Genomic DNA, 18,884 nt, shown 5'->3' on the forward strand with positions numbered 1-18,884 from the left:
CGTAACAGTTGACGATGTCTGAAGGCTCACAATGAATGTCACAAACGTATGTTTACGGCGTAACCTTGAAGTTTTTCCGCGGAATCGCGCTTTCCCACGCCTTCGATCAGTCCGTCAGGACCCTTCGGCGCTTTGAAGAAATGCCGCTGCACGGACTTGGCCGCTTCCGAAGCATACCCCGAACGGCAGCCCGGCGCGCAGCACGTCAACAAACCGCACCGACACTTCAGAGATCCACTAAAATATGTATGCACGATAGCAGCACAGAGCTAATACGTTAATACAGACGTGACGAACAGGCGAGCGCCAACAGCACAGAGTAAACACATGGCCGGGGCGAGCCTCGCTCCCCAAACTAGATCTCAACGCAACGCCAGCGCCACCTCTCGGACTGGCGACAAAATGGTGCCGCCTCTCGAGGCGCAGTTTGCAAACTGACCTAATCTAAAAACGTTGGTATCAGTTGAAGGTAACGATATCGGAGCTTTGGTGGACACTGGAGCAAGTATTTCTATTATTCGAGCTGACTTTTGTAAGAGACTACGAAAGGTAAAAACCCCATACAGTGGCCATTTATTACGTGGTGCGAACGACACGTCCATCCAACCTTCTGCATTCTGCACGGTACGCGTTTCTATCGACGGGCTGTGTCATCACATTCAGTGTGCGGTGATCTCGGAGTGCCCCTATAAGCTTATTCTTGGGTGGGACTTTCTTTCGTCGACTTCCGCTGTTATTTGTTGCCGCACTCCTGCTATTAGCATCACAGACGTTCATCACTCAGCTGTCCCGGAAACAAGTACGCCTAGTCTGGTGCTACGTACCGATCACGTTGTGCCCGCCCACCAAGAGCACATTCTTTCAGTTTCCGCTGACAAAATCGTTGACGGCGATGTACTGGCCATTCCGTGCGGCCGCCTCCTTTCACGAGGTCTTGCAGTAGCCGCTTGTCTGGTACGATTTTCCCGAGGGCGCGCCTTTATCCCTGGGCGTAATACGACCTCCGAAGCGGTTCTGCTCCCGCAAGGCTGTGCGATTGCTTCTGTTTCTGCCGACGACGTGTCCATCCTTCCGTCTGGTACTCTTTCCACAGGCAGTGGGCCTTCCACGACCGTTTCCTCTACGCCGTCTCTTGCGGTCACCATCGGTCCGGACCTTACCCCATCCCAGAAATCTTCAGTACTGGAACTTTTACACAAGCACCGTGCCTCGTTCGACACCCATTCAAAGTTCCTTCCTCGCACCACTGCAGCTACGCATCGCATCAAAACTGATGGATCAACTATTGTTCACCGCCGCCCGTACCGAGTCTCCCCATCAGAACGGCAAGTAATTGAGGAGAACGTGAACGATATGCTGCAGCGTAACGTTATTCGGCCCTCATCCAGTCCTTGGTCTTCCCCAGTCGTCCTGGTGGAGAAAAAGGATGGTTCCGTGCGTTTTTGTGTAGATTATCGGGCCCTCAACAAAATTACCCAAAAGGATGTGTATCCTATGCCGCGGATCGACGACGCCCTGGACTGCCTTCAAGGAGCCGAGTACTTTTCGAGCCTTGACTTGCGTTCTGGTTACTGGCAGATACCGATGCACGAGTCCGACAAGGAAAAGACGGCGTTTGCTACTCCCGACGGCCTATATGAATTTAATGTCATGCCGTTCGGCTTGTGCAATGCCCCGGCAACTTTTGAGCGGATGATGGACTCAGTGCTCAGAGGACTAAAATGGAAGACCTGTTTCTGCTATCTTGACGACGTGGTTGTCTTTTCCTCGACATTTGCTGAGCATCTCCAACGCTTGGACGAAGTGCTTACGTGCATCTCCAATGCTGGACTACAGCTCAACTCAAAAAAATGTCGTTTTGCGACCAAAAATATCAAGGTACTCGGCCATGTCGTTAGCAAGGACGGGATACGACCCGACCCCGACAAAATCGCTGCTGTTGTCGGATTTCCGCGTCCATGCCAACAAAAAGATCTGCGCAGTTTTCTCGGGTTGGCCTCGTATTTCCGTCGCTTTGTCCGGAACTTTGCCACCATTGCGGCCCCCCTCAACCAGCTCCTACAGTCCGGCGTAGCTTACGTTTGGTCGAATGAGTGCCAACAAGCCTTTGAGGCATTGAAAGCCGCCTTAACGTCTAGCCCGGTACTCTGCCACTTTGATGAAAGCAAGCCCGCTATCCTCCACACAGACGCAAGTGGCCACGGAATCGGCGCTGTTCTCCTTCAAAGTGATGCTCAACTCCGGGAGAGGGTCGTTTCCTATGCTAGTCGTTCGTTGACACCCGCCGAGAAGAATTACTCCATTACAGAACAGGAATGCCTTGCCATCGTTTGGGCTGTTCAAAAATTCCGGCCTTACCTCCATGGCCGTCACTTTACAGTGGTCACAGATCACCATGCACTATGCTGGTTATCTTCCATGAAAAACTTGTCTGGGCGCCTTGGTCGCTGGGTTCTCCGCCTCCAACAATATGATTTTTCCGTGACGTATAAGTCCGGAAAGAAGCATACGGACGCAGACGCTCTGTCTCGTTGCCCATTGTCTTCTCCGTCGACTGCTCTCCAGGAAAGCCTCGACCACGATGTCCCTTTGGCACCCATCACTTTCCATAGCTCTGCTGGACACGGTGACTTGCCCTCGCTACAGCGAGCAGACGCATACTGCCGCCCCATCATGGACTACCTCGACGGCCGTGTGCCGCCTCCGACCAGCCGTGCACGTCGTCAACTCGCCAAGTTTCAACTCCTCCATGGTGTCCTTTACCGCCAAAATTACCATCCCAATGGCAACAAATGGGTCCCTGTAGTACCTGGTCCACTTCGACGTCGTATCCTCGAAGAATATCACGATGCAGCAACCGCTGGGCACCTTGGCGTCGCAAAAACATGCGAGCGAATACGTAGCCGCTACTTTTGGCCTGGCCTCTCTGCAGCTGTGGCCAAGTACGTCGGCTCGTGCGCCTCTTGCCAGCACCGCAAACGTTCGACTACTCCGCCGACCGGACTACTGCAGCCTCTTCCTTGTCCTTCGGCTCCCTTTGAGACCGTGGGCATTGACTTGTATGGGCCGCTACCTGCGACCCAATCTGGGTACCGATGGATAGTTACGGCTGTAGATCATTTGACTAGGTACGCCGAAACTGCGCCTATTCGCTCTGGCACCGCCGCAGAAGTGGCAGACTTCATCCTGCACAACATTATTTTGCGCCATGGAGCTCCACGCGTCCTTCTGAGCGACCGCGGCAGGGTTTTTCTCTCAACCGTTGTTGAAGAGCTTCTGCGTGCTTCGAACACGGCCCACAAAACAACGTCCAGCTACCATCCCCAGACGAATGGTCTGACTGAGCGCTTTCATCGAACACTGTCGGACATGCTCTCCATGTATATTAGTCCTGATCATCGCAACTGGAACGTTATCTTACCCTTTGTAACCTTCGCTTACAACTCCGCAAAGCAAAAGACTACCGGCTATTCACCGTTCTTTCTCGTCTTTGGCCGCTCCCCAACGATTACTTTTGAATCCAGTTTTTTCTACGCTCCTGTCGCCTCTGATGCACCATCGCATGAGCAGTACGTTTCGCGGCTCGCCCACTGTCGAGACCTCGCGCGACGTCGAACAGAAATTAGGCAGCACGAACGGAAAACCCGCTACGACGTGAAGCATCGCTCTGTGCGGTTCCGTCGCGGGGATGAAGTGTTGCTATGGACACCCGTTCGCGTCCCCGGACTGTGCGAGAAGTTCCTCCACCGTTTTCTTGGCCCATACCAAATCTTAGAAGAGACTTCTCCTGTCAATTATCGCATCACGCCGGTAACTCCGCCTACAGACCGCCTCGCCGTGGCACTGAAATCGTTCATGTATCCCGCCTGAAGCCATTCAACCGCCGTACCACCGACTGACTCGCGGCCAGGAGGCCGCTTCCGCTCGCGGAGGGGAAATTATGTGAGACCCAGTGACTACGCTCCCAGTACTTTGCGTTATGTTACGGACGCTTCTTCGTAATCACCCACTATCATCAGTGCTAGCCCCGATGGGCTCGGCATCATCATCACTTGTAAATAATCATCATCACCGCTTGATCTTCTTCCTTGGCCCGAGCGTTGGAATAAACGGCCACGCAAACCGTCGTCTCTCAATATGATAAAAGGCAATTAAAAGGCTATGTATGGACTATATACATACACACTCAGGTTATATACAGACTATTTACATACACGTACGCACGCGCACGCACACACGTGCACACACACACACAAAGGGCAATGGAATATTAGGAATATGATAAAAGGCAATTAAAAGGCTATGTATGGACTATATACATACACACTCAGGTTATATACAGACTATTTACATACACGTACGGACGGGCACGCACGCACACACGCGCACGCACGCACACACACACGCACACACACAAAGGGCAATGCAATATTAGGAATATGATAAAAGGCAATTAAAAGGCTATGTATGGACTATATACATACACACTCAGGTTATATACAGACTATTTACATGCACCTACGCACGCGCACGCACGCACACACACACACACACAAAGGGCAATGGAATATTAGGAATATGATAAAAGGCAATTAAAAGGCTATGTATGAACTATATACATACACACTCAGGTTATATACAGACTATTTACATACACGTACGCACGGGCACGAACGCACACACGTGCACGCACGCACGCACACACACACAAAGGGCAATGCAATATTAGGAATATGATAAAAGGCAATTAAAAGGCTATGTATGGACTATATACATACACACTCAGGTTATATACAGACTATTTACATACACGTACGCACGCGCACGCACACACGTGCACGCACACACACACACACACACAAAGGGCAATGGAATATTAGGAATATGATAAAAGGCAATTAAAAGGCTATGTATGGACTATATACATACACACTCAGGTTATATACAGACTATTTACATACACGTACGCATGGGCACGCACGCACACACGTGCACGCACGCACGCACACACACACGCACGCACACACAAAGGGCAATGCAATATTAGGAATATGATAAAAGGCAATTAAAAGGCTATGTATGGACTATATACATACACACTCAGGTTATATACAGACTATTTACATACACGTAAGCACGCGGACGCACACACGTGCACGCACACACACACACACAGATGGCAATGGAATATTAGGAATATGATAAAAGGCAATTAAAAGGCTATGTATGGACTATATACATACACACTCAGGTTATATACAGACTATTTACATACACGTACGCACGCGCACGCACACACGTGCACGCACACACACACAAAGGGCAATGGAATATTAGGAATATGATAAAAGGCAATTAAAAGGCTACGTATGGACTATATACATACACACTCAGGTTATATACAGACTATTTACATGCACGTACGCACGCGCATGCACACACGTGCACGCACGCACGCACACACACACACACACACACACACAAAGGGCAATGGAATATTAGGAATATGATAAAAGGCAATTAAAAAGCTATGTATGAACTATATACATACACACTCAGGTTATATACAGACTAGTTACATACACGTACGCACGGGCACGCACGCACACACGTGCACGCACGCACGCACGCACACACGCACACACACACAAAGGGCAATGCAATATTAGGAATATGATTCATAGGCAATTAAAAGGCTATGTATGGACTGTATACATACACACTCAGGTTATATACAGACTATTTACATACACGTACGCACGCGCACGCACACACGTGCACGCACGCACACACACACACACACAAAGTGCAATGGAATATTAGGAATATGATAAAAGGCAATTAAAAGGCTATGTATGGACTATATACATACACACTCAGGTTATATACAGACTATTTACATACACGTACGCACGGGCACGCACGCACACACACACGCACGCACACACAAAGGGCAATGCAATATTAGGAATACGATAAAAGGCAATTAAAAGGCTATGTATGGACTATATACATACACACTCAGGTTATATACAGACTATTTACATACACGTACGCACGCGCACGCACACACGTGCACACACACACATACACACACACACAAAGGGCAATGGAATATTAGGAATATGATAAAAGGCAATTAAAAGGCTATGTATGGACTATATACATACACGCTCAGGTTATATACAGACTATTTACATACACGTACGCACGGGCACGCACTCACACACGCGCACGCACGCACGCACACACACACGCACACACACAAAGGGCAATGCAATATTAGGAATATGATAAAAGGCAATTAAAAGGCTGTATGGACTATATACATACACACTCAGGTTATATACAGACTATTTACATGCACGTACGCACGTGCATGAACACATGCACGCACGCACACACACACACACACACAAAGGGCAATGGAATATTAGGAATATGATAAAAGGCAATTAAAAGGCTATGTATGAACTATATACATACACACTCAGGTTATATACAGACTATTTACATACACGTACGCACGGGCACGCACGCACACACGTGCACGCACGCACGCACACACACAAGCACACACACACAAAGGTCAATGCAATATTAGGAATATGATAAAAGGCAATTAAAAGGCTATGTATGGACTATTTACATACACACTCAGGTTATATACAGAATATTTACATACACGCACACACGCGCACGCACACACGTGCACGCACACACACACACACACAAAGGGCAATGGAGTATTAGGAATATGATAAAAGGCAATTAAAAGGCTATGTATGGACTATATACATACACACTCAGGTTATATACAGACTATTTACATACACGTACGCACGGGCACGCACGCACACACGTGCACGCACACACACGCACACACACACAAAGGGCAATGCAATATTAGGAATATGATAAAAGGCAATTAAAAGGCTATGTATGGACTATATACATACACACTCAGGTTATATACAGACTATTTACATACACGTACGCACGCGCACGCACACACGTGCACGCACACACGCACACACACGCACACACACACAAAGGGCAATGCAATATTAGGAATATGATAAAAGGCAATTAAAAGGCTATGTATCGACTATATACATACACACTCAGGTTATATACAGACTATTTACATACACGTACGCACGCGCACGCACACACGTGCACGCACACACACACACAAAGGGCAATGGAATATTAGGAATATGATAAAAGGCAATTCAAAGGCTATGTATGAACTATATACGTACACACTCAGGTTATATACAGAATATTTACATACACGTACGCACGGGCACGCACGCACACACGTGCACGCACGCACGCACACACGCACACACACACAAAGGGCAATGCAATATTAGGAATATGATAAAAGGCAATTAAAAGGCTATGTATGGACTATATACATACACACTCAGGTTATATACAGACTATTTACATACACGTACGCACGCGCACGCACACACGTGCACACACACACAAAGGGCAATGGAATATTAGGAATATGATAAAAGGCAATTAAAAGGCTATGTATGGACTATATACATACACACTCAGGTTATATACAGACTATTTACATACACGTACGGACGGGCACGCACGCACACACGCGCACGCACGCACACACACACGCACACACACAAAGGGCAATGCAATATTAGGAATATGATAAAAGGCAATTAAAAGGCTATGTATGGACTATATACATACACACTCAGGTTATATACAGACTATTTACATGCACCTACGCACGCGCACGCACACACGTGCACGCACGCACACACACACACACAAAGGGCAATGGAATATTAGGAATATGATAAAAGGCAATTAAAAGGCTATGTATGAACTATATACATACACACTCAGGTTATATACAGACTATTTACATACACGTACGCACGGGAACGAACGCACACACGTGCACGCACGCACGCACACACACAAGCACACACACACAAAGGGCAATGCAATATTAGGAATATGATAAAAGGCAATTAAAAGGCTATGTATGGACTATATACATACACACTCAGGTTATATACAGACTATTTACATACACGTACGCACGCGCACGCACACACGTGCACGCACACACACACACACACAAAGGGCAATGCAATATTAGGAATATGATAAAAGGCAATTAAAAGGCTATGTATGGACTATATACATACACACTCAGGTTATATACAGACTATTTACACGCATGCATGCACGCACTCACTCAGAGCACGCACGCACACACACACACACACACACACACATGCGCGCGCGCACACACACGCACACACACAAAAGGAATAAAGGAAAAAGGGGTTGGATAGTAAGTTGGGTTTGACTTTGACAGTTCACGGGTGGGTGTTGAGGCCCGATTCCTCGAGGTACGAGATGGGCAGCCTGAAGACCTTTCGGTGCATCATGAGGGGTCCCCGAGGACGCAGGATGTCCTCTGGAGTGCTTGAGGGTAGCCCCAGCGCTCGCGTGCCCCGCACGAGCGCTTTTTCGCCACGGGAAGCGGCGGGCAGGCGTGCGTCGGGTCAGTGTCCAAGGAGCGGCAGTTCCTTTTTCGTGTCAAAATAGTAGAGACTGCTATTAATGTACCAAGGTTTTTATTGGAAGGGTGCCTACGTCGTGTATTTACTGTTTGCTCGTTTTTTTCATCACATTAGGCCAACCGAGCAGACCCCGCGCGCCGTGCTTTAGCCATCGGGGCTAGAGTGCGGGTACTTTTTTCTTGGTTGTTTGATTAGTTTCTATCGTGTTGTGTCAACTGAGGGATCAGCGGCGTGCTTTCGGCTGGCCAGCGTACGTCAATGTTTTCTGCGTTTGTCTTCATTTTTTGCTGATTTTTCCATCACGTTTTACATACCGAGCAAACAGCGTCGTGCGTACGCAAACGTTTACGTTGTCTTTTTCCAAATTTTACCCACACAGAACATATGACAGATGTCTTAAAACTTCAGTCAATTCAACGAAAAGCGTGCAAATACAGGATTCGCGACCGCAATTCTCAGAAAAGTACCGAGACACACGGCATCATTTTACTGGGCGACCATTTTAAAACTGCACACTGAACACCCATAAACATAAAATAATTACACATTATTTACATTTAATTAGTTACATCCACGTTACAAACAATTAAAACACAGAACCAAGAACACTTAAACAAGTGTGGTTCCTGCTAGGCTCCTCTTACAATTTCACAAACCAAGATCTTGTGCGGCGACCAGCTGGTTTCGATTACCTATGAGGATCATGTGCAGCGACCCAACAGCGGAGAGACAATGTCATTGTGTTATCTGTTTATTGTAGGTGTTCGCTTTCCGAACTTTAAATAATTACCAGTGTGTGTGCGCCCACCCGCCCACGCACCAAACGTGCGGAGCGCTTAACTATACACTATAGGAACACGATGGGAGAAGCAAAACGGAATTACCACATGTGAGAGTCGAAATGCAAGTGCGAAAGATAAGCTCGGGGCTCTTGAAGCAAGGACAGGTACGGAGAAAAAGGGCCCATCTCCCCGCGAGGGGGACTCGAGTATATGCGTCGCATAGGGGGTGGGTGTATTGCGTTAACGTTTAGTGTTTGGGGAGTTGGTGGTAGTGAATGCGTTGTATCAGCAGCTTCTTGACGTAGTTTGAATGAGTCAAGGATATAAGGCGCGTTCGTAGCCTTCCATTCTGTGTCGGCTTTGTGGCGCAGTGGGTAGAGCACCATGTACCTTGCGTTCCGCCCGCAGGGTCGTGGGATCAAAACCAGGCGCCGGTAAGTATTATTTTTTTATATAGTGTAGGGGGAGGGGTGCGGACCTGTTGTTGAGAGTGAGGAGGGTAGCGTGATGCGGGAGAGGAGGAGTGGGGGAGAGGGCGCGCCTGCGCGCTGAGCTGTTGCGGAAGCACGGCGGACGCTATTTGTGAGTTAAAGAAATGCTCTGCATTTAAAACAATCAGTACCACACGAAAGCGTCCACTCGCCGGAGCGCGCGAGCAACGCCGAACGGGTCCCGGTAATGCGCGCAAACGTCCCGCGTGGGTGAAAACACACAACACACAATACAGAGAACGAAAGCAAAAATATAACGCCACCCGCACCGTTCGTTGTGGACTGTATTCGAGGGGTAGCAGTTCTATTTCAGTGTAAATTCATCGCTGGTGTGGCGAATACGCGTTCAATAGCTTTGCGAATGCTATTAGCAATATAGCGAGGCTCTTATGGGAAAAGTACAGCTATGTCGTGCGCATGTACTGTTCATTTTTTCAACACATTTGGCCAACCAAGCAGACTGCGTGTGTCGTGCTTTAGTGATCGAGGCTATACGTGTGGATACTTTGTTTGCTAACGTTTCTGTCGTTTAGTGTCAGCCGAGGAAACAGCGTGGTGCACTTTTCACGTTCTTTTTTTTTTCGAATTTGATGCAGGCTAGAGCACTGCACAGGCCGCAGTTCCCAGGTCCGGCCCGAGCCCGACAAAGTTTTCAAATATAAGCACGAGCCCCGCCCTTACCCGACAAAATTTAATAAAATAAACCTGAAACCGTCGGTCTGTTTTGAAATATCAGCCCGCGTCCGACAGACTATAAACATGAGTCCGGAAACATTTGGTATTTTCAACCTGACAACGTAGCATAGAGCGAGTATATTAGACTTCGAATTTTTAAAACTTGGACCGAGCTAAATATATATCCGTACACAGAAAAGGAGTTTCGGGATTATCGGCGAAATATATTTTCATCGAAGCTGCAGTGACTTCGCACTTCGACTTTTTTTTTCATTCAACCTCATTCAATGAGCAAACTTGTTGGTATAAACAATCACGAATTTGCGCGCCCGACTGCGGGCTTCAGACACTGCGTGCATGCGCCCGGGCCACCACGCCCCCCCCCCCCCCCCAAAAAAAAAAAAAATCTGTTGAAGGTCGAGCGGTGCGCCGTGCCTGAGAAAATGCGTGCCACCTAGCCCTGGAACTTGCAGTGCACTAATCCACGCAATCACAAGATATGTTTTTAATAACTTCACTCGAGCGAAAAGCATAAACATTCGCCACTGTAATTCTCAGAAAAGCACCATACGGCACACTTTATAGCGCGCGATCATTTTAAAACTGTAAAGTTCATTGGTACGCTGGCTATCCATTAACATAAAAGAATTACCCTATTAAGTTCATAAAAAGTGCTGCCCTCGTCTTGCTGACGTAAGATATTATGAAACAGTTAGGAATTCAACAAATAAAATCAGGCTAAAACAAATCGCAAATACAAAACCTTTATAGCAATCACATAAATTTATTAGGGGTACACTCCCACAACACGCTATTGCACTATCCTTTCAAACTACATGGGTCATGGCCCTTCGGAAATAATAGACCGCGTAAGCATATGCCCTCTCCAAATTACAAAAAAAAGAAAGAACCAAGAACATTTAAAGATCAGCGTAGTGCCGCATATAGGCTGCTCTTGCAATTGCGCACACAAAACTATCATGTGCAGCGGCTTAAGAAACATCAAAACGGAGCGTGAATTACTCAACAGCAGCATAGCGGCAACGCGCGCCGCCTCGGGATCTCCTCGGGCGGGGCACACCAGCGCCACGCGCGGCGGTTAACAAGTTCGGCTTCAAGGGCTTCAAGGGAGAAGGCGGCGCTTTTAAATGCAGAGCATTGCAGTAACTCACGATGTCACCCGCGTTGGCGTCCGTAGTCCGCATCGCTCCCCGTACACTATAGAAAAAAAAATTTCCGCCGCGCCAGGTTTCGATCCCACGACTCTGCGGGCGGAACGAAGGTACATGGCGCTTTGCCCACTGCGCCACGACGCCGACACAGAACGGGAGATTACGAACGCGCCTTATATCCTTGACTCATTCAACCGTCGGCCACAGGTGTGCCCTTTCCCCCGCGTCCTCCTCCCCTTCTCTCCGCTCGCAACACCCTCTCTCGCCGCTGGTGAAACGTGAAGTCGCTGGTGAAACGTGAAACGTGCCGTGAACCCCCTGCCGCGGCTATGACGCAACGTGGCGCGGCTATGACACAACACAATCCACTTTAATCCAATCCAATCCAAATTCAAACCAATCCAATCCAAGCCAAGCCAAGCCAATCCAATCGAATCCAATCCAATGCCCCTCGCGAAAGAGTGTTATAGCGCCAAAATCGCGCCACCACATAGAGATGGGCAAAACGGCTCACTTCAGTGAGCGGCTCAGAACGGCTCAGTTCACTGAAGTGAACCGGTTCATTTGAACGGTTCAGCGGTTCATTTAGGTTTGTAACCTGTGTTAAGCATCCATAATCTAAATTATTACTCAATTGTTATTTAGTCATTTATTTTGTAACAACATCCGCTGTATTTGTGCTGAAAAGAATTGGCCTCACCATCATTACAAAGGTTTTTTATGTGTCAGTGGTATTTCAGAATCACTCTCGGTCGATATATATAGAAGAAAATGCAACTTTTTGTCAACTTTATAACCTCACAAATATGATCTCTACTAGTGAGCTGTGACGCCAGAAAAAATGATTATGGACATAATACAAGAAACTAATTTTAATATTGTGGTGGTGAACAACACTTTGTTCAGTTTATTCGAAGCGAGGTCGACGGGTCCGCTTTCTGGCAGCGATAATAGATGACGCGAAAGTTGCACACAAGACCCAGCTGGGTCGGCCGATACGCCTCTAATAACTCTACCGGAACGTGCCGACACGACTCCTTCAGAGCCATGCTCAGCACGATTCTCTAATCGAGCGAGCAGCCGCTGAACGTCGGTTCTTAGGAGAGCCGCTCTGCCAAAGAACCGCCGGGAGCCGATAATCGCCGCGGAACTGAGCGGTTAAGAAGATGCGGCTCGTTCCTGATTCGGACAACACCTACACGCACAAATGTAACTGTAGTGATTCTAGTGAATTATATGGTCACAGGAGTTTATTTTCCTATTACTTTGAAAATACAGACGCAGTTCGTTCACTGCTGCCATTGCGGCCTCCCGATCTGTCATTCACCGCCGCCGCCATCGCGGTTCCCAAATGGCGCCTCAGAAGATCCGCTTCGCGAGGAGCGGCTCTCGAAAAGAGCGGGAGCCGTTCTTCGGTTCTTCGGTTCAGTAACTGAGCGGAAAGAGCCGGAAGAGCCGATGAACGGGTCAAAACTGCATCCGGTTCTCCTGGCTCGAATTGTCTACTCCCACGACAGTTCGCGCGCTGGAGGAGTTTGAAAAATTAGCCCCAGCCGGCCCGGCAGTACAGTTGCTTTCCCGCGCCGATAACAGATGGCGCAGAGCGACGGCTCATTTGACCCGGGTCTTCGGTTCTTTCGCTCACTGAGCGGATCCGCTCACCGGAAGAGCCGATGAACGGGTCAAAACTGCATCCGGTTCTCCTGGCTCGAATTGTCTGCTCCCACGACAGGGGGCGCGCTGGAGGAATTTGAAAAATTAGCCCCAGCTGGCCTGGCAGTACAGTTGCTTTCCCGCGCCGATAATAGATGGCGCAGAGAGACGGCTCATTTGACCCGTGTCTTCGGTTCTTTCGCTCAGTAACTGAGCGGATCTGCTCACCGGAGGAGCCGATGAACCGGTCAAAACTGCATCCGGTTCTCCTGGCTCGAATTGTCTGCTCCCACGACAGGGGGCGCGCTGGAGGAATTTGAAAAATTAGCCCCAGCCGGCCCGGCAGTACAGTTGCTTTCCCGCGCCGATAACAGATGGCGCAGAGCGACGGCTCATTTGACCCGGGTCTTCGGTTCTTTCGCTCAGTAACTGAGCGGATCCGCTCACCGGAAGAGCTGATGAACGGGTCAAAACTGCATCCGGTTCTCCTGGCTCGAATTGTCTGCTCCCACGACAGGGGGCGCTGGAGAAATTTGGAAAATTAGCCCCAGCTGGCCCGGCAGTGGAGTTGCTTTCTCGCGCCGGCAATAGCTGGCGCGAGGGAGCGTTGACCCGGCTTTTAGGCTCCGTTGGCTCTTTCTCCATGGTTTGCAGTGCTGTGGCTCGCCCCGTTCAACACTGATCACTGAGGGGGCGAGAAGGGTCTCCCCCTCTCCAAAAGAACCGCCGCTCACTTTTACTGAGCCACGGCTCACTCGTTCTTCAAAAAGAGCGGCTCAAAAGAACCGGATCACTCCTGAGCGACGCATCTCTACCACCACACGAACGCGTGATGTTGACGTCACGATCACGCCACAGATGTTAGCGACCGGAGCACGCGCGAACGACATATGTGGTTGGACACATGTACGATTTGTACACGCGATTCGCATGCGACTGATCGTCACGACTGTCACCACGACTAGTCGTACGCGTGAATTTGAGACACATGACCCGATGTGTGCATGCGATGCGTCGTCGGCGTCGCTCCGCCCACCGTTTTTGCTCCATGGTCAACTACGACTATCGCTGAGCTGAATTTGTAGATTCCGCGCGTTTAATCGCAAAAAATGGATAAAGCAGGCAATCGTGAAGCGTTTCCTGCCTTCGGAAACAGTTCGCGCACACGCCGGCCGCGCCTGCCAGCTCGGACACTCAGCGGCTCGAACCGGCGCAGACCACGGTAGCAACCGCTTGTCGCTGCTCTTCTGAATCAATCTGGTCGTTAAAATGAAGTTCCACATGCGAGAAAGTAGGTGTTAGTGTGGTGAAAAATTGTGCTTGGGATTGTTATCAGGGCTTATTTTAAAAGCGGCGATCAGATATCTGCCGCGATGCAAGCGTATACGCTGACCGGCCCCCGCGGCGCGCGGCGGGCGGTGCGCCGACCGGTCGAGAGATGGCAATACCTGCGCGGAAGCATCGAAACAGGCTACGCAGATGTTCAACTACGACGATCGCTGAGCTGAATTTGTAGATTCCGCGCGTTTGTTCGCAAGAAATTGATAAAGCAGGCAATCGCGAAATGTTTTCTGCCTTCGGAAACAGTCCGCGCACACGCCGGTCGCGCCTGCCAGCTCGGCACACTCAGCGGCTCGAACCGGCGCAGACCACGGTAGCAACCGCGCTTGTCGCTGCTCTTCTGAATCAATCTGATCGCTAAAAAGAAGTAGCTTATGCGAGAAAAGGGATGATACTGTGGTGAAAAGTTGTGTTACGGATTGTCATTCGCAGTTAGACAGATAGCGGCAATCAAATATCCGCCAGGATGCTAAGCCTAGAGTTTCCAACACCCGAGCCGACCAGAGCAACGCACGCCGGTTGCGGGGTGTTGGGGCTCAGCGGGCTCTCATTGGCTGTGGCCTCACGACGATTGCAACGATGGCACGACTGCATCTGGCTTGCCAGACGCACGTCGTGAGCCTCCTCCGACCTGCGATCGACGCCAAAACGGGTCCTAACGATCAATCGTAACGATCAGTCGCATGCGAATCGCGTGTACCAGTCGTACATGTGTCCAGCGCTATGTCGTTCGCGCCCGCTCCGGTAGCTAACATCTGTGGCGTGATCGTGACGTCAACATCACGCGTTCGTGTGGTGGCGCCATTTCGGCGCTATAACACTCTCTCGCGAGGGGCATTGGATTGCATTTTTCCACTACCTAAGTATTCTAGTTCACTATTCTAGTTCACTATAGGCCTCTTGCGCTGCCCAGGGGGCGCTGCGCAAGCGGCTTCCGGGCAGTACTTCGGGGTAGTACAAAGCTGCGCGGGTCCCATAGGATCCCGTGTTAACAGAAGCAAAATGAGCTCGACGCTCCCGATTATTTTGCGACGTGGTCACCAGTTCATCCCCGACGCGTCCGATCTATTTCAGCGATCAACTTGGCATTAGGGGAAAAAGCTTTGCAGCGCTTAACACGTTTACAGCGCTGACGAAAGTGCCGGGACCGTGACGGCGTCTGCTACTCGCAGGTTCACCGATCGATGGTCGTACGAAGTGAAATTTTAAGTGAAATTTCTAGTTTAAAGTAATCGTCTAGGTGACAGAGACTTCTCAAAAACAGCCAAGAAGAGTGACGCAATCGGTGATGATCGCGCTTTAAAAAGCGAGCGAGTCCGGCGGACCGCAGGCTCGCCTGCTGCGGTGCGCCGCTCTTTTGCGTACCTGCACACTATGCGTGCACTTTCATTAAACAGTGCTCGTTTGCGTCGCCGTTACGAATACACGGTGCAGCGTTAGCTTGCCGTTTTGTTGCGTGTCTCAGTTACAAATTGCCGCGACCGTCAGGAGCGTGAAATCTGTTTTGCGATTCCGAAATTAGTGGCCGTAAAACAAAGTGGTCGGGCGAACTAAGAGGCCGCTCGCTTTCCTTGTTTGCTCTCGCTTTACTTAATTACGCTCTTGCAGTATAAATTCCCAGTTCGCACTTAATCGCCTAGAATGAGGGTCAGCAACGGCCGAGTTCCATGCAGCCGACACGGCGGAGGGCTGGACGGCAAATCGGAAGGGGGGGGGGGGGGGAGGAGGGGGGCTTTGATGCAAAGACAAAAAATGCAGCGAATTTCTAATAATATTCGACAATAATCCGGCGAAGTGTGAAGATGGGGGTGCAACTCAACTGGAGGACGCCAATAGACCCTATGCAAAATGCGCCCCGCCATCTCACGTCGACTCCAGTAACTAGGTCCGCCATTTTGGTACGGTCGTTTGAAACCGAAACCAATTAGCAAAACATAGAAAGCGGGCATTGACCGCTCTTGGTGATGGACTACAATGCCGGGGCATTGCTTCCTGCCGCAGTGCACGCAATGCGGACCGGTCCAAATGGAGAAAAGGTCCGTGAAGTTCCACGCTTTTGAACTTTCTGACGCGAACTATGCCGGCGCGCACAACCTTTGTGACACGCTGCGCGTGGTGCGCTGGGAGCGAATATTTGTCGTTGGTTCGCTAAGCGCGGGATTCCGTAGTCGCTGTCTGGATGAAAAATACAGCTACGTTGGAGTTCTGTGGTCCAACCTTTGTATTCTAAATGAAGCCTGAGCGTGCGCCACCTATTCATGCGACTGACAGCGGCGCTCGACCGGGAAAACAGTACCACACGTTGCCAAAATTAGGCTGTTTCTTCACTCGTCCCTGTGGCTCTGCGCCCGCTTCATTTTATTGTTAAATGGTACCGATTAGCCCCTACACGAGCCTTTATCTTACCTAGGGCTATAAACAAACTTTTCTTGTCGCACTACGTCGTCACGGCGCGGTTGACAATTTTCTCTGTGGCGGGCGCGCACGGTCCGTTGCATTTAGCTGCGTGTCGTTGCAGAAGTGGCGTACACTGTTTTATGATGATCTAACGGTGGAAAATTCGAGCTTTTGCACTTGGCTCCCGATTTGCCGGGCTGAAAGGTTTGTTGTTACGTCAAGTTAACTTGTTGCCCCTTGTCATTTCAGCCACGATGTATTTACTGTCGAATATTTTCTAAAATACACTCACTCCTCTAGTTTGTCACATGCTGCATGCATGCCTCCGTCGTAATGATAGTGGCCATTGATGTAGGTAGCTGAGACAATTTTCAAGTTTTATTCAAAAAGGACGTTTATCCGCTTCCTTGGATTGATGACGCCCTAGATTGCCTCCATGGTGCATCGTACTGTTCTTCTGTTGACCTTCGGTCGGGGTATTGGCAATTTGGTGCTGATGCCCCGGACCGCGAAAAGACCGCATTTGTGACACACGACGCGCTTACCACTTGAAGGTAGGTCGCGAAGGCCACAGTAATCAACATGATTAGTGGCAGTACAGGACATAGCTCCTGAACAACTATTAAGAGTGCCTGCAATAAGGCGCCTTGTGCCTCAATGGCTGCTAGCTGGCGGTTCAACCCGGCAGCTACAGTCTCGAGCACAGCTGTCTGGCGCTCCTCTGTCGACGCAAGCCTGGCCAGCACCTCCTCCAGAGCCCTGTGGTGGCGGGCAGTCTCCTGCGCAGCAGTGCATACACAGCAAACATTTCTCCTATGCTCCATTACACGGCATTCGTAAACTTTTTAATAGAACCTACAAGCATTACAGCTTGTAAGAAACAATTGTGATGTAGCAGCAGCAGCACAGGTGAGGCTGTGTTTCATTTAAATCAGAGGTAAACTGGTTATGTTGGACTGTTTCTTTAATTTTTCCTTCTGCGTGCAGATGTCAAGATGAAATTACAGCTTGTAAGAAACAATTGTGATGTAGCAGCAGCAGCACAGGTGAGGCTGTGTTTCATTTAAATCAGAGGTAAACTGGTTATGTTGGACTGTTTCTTTAATTTTTCCTCCTGCGTGCAGATGTCAAGATGAAAAAAATTTTACACGGCAACGCAAAGTTCGGCTTATAAAGTTATAATACTAAATGTACCAAAGCATTCATGGCTTTCCATAGAGCAGAACAGAAATGTACATAAATTTCAAATCACGCGCCATCAGCCGCAAAGGGTTCGCACAACATCCGACAGATGGCGACGAGTGTACTGGCCAGTAGGAAGCCGCAGTGAAACATGCCCCTCGCGAGGGGCACGATCAAATGCAGAGCATTTCCGGGGGCGCACGACGTTAAGTAGTTTGCGTTACGTTAATGTTGTTGCACTTGTGGTAACTGCTGACGAAAGAGCGCTCGTCAGCAGTAATTTGAAAGAGTCAACGATATAAGGCGCGTATATAGCGTCCGATTTTGTGTCGGCTATGTGGCGCAGTGGTTCCACCACAATGTACATAGCGTTCCGCCCGCAGGGTCGAGGGATCGAAACCTGGCGTCGGATAGTATTTTCTTTTTATATAGTAGGGACAACGACGGTGCGGACTACGGACGCCAACGCGGGTGACATCGTGAGTTACTGAAATGCTCTGCATTTAAAAAATTTTACACGGCAACCCAAAGTTCGGCTTATAAAGTTATAATACTAAATGTACCAAAGCATTCATGGCTTTCCATAGAGCAGAACAGAAATGTACATAAATTTCA

This window comes from Haemaphysalis longicornis, unplaced genomic scaffold, assembly GCF_048455015.1.
Source record: "Haemaphysalis longicornis isolate Haplotype H1 unplaced genomic scaffold, Haemaphysalis longicornis Haplotype H1 scaffold_1, whole genome shotgun sequence".
Classification (NCBI taxonomy): Eukaryota; Metazoa; Arthropoda; class Arachnida; order Ixodida; family Ixodidae; genus Haemaphysalis; species Haemaphysalis longicornis.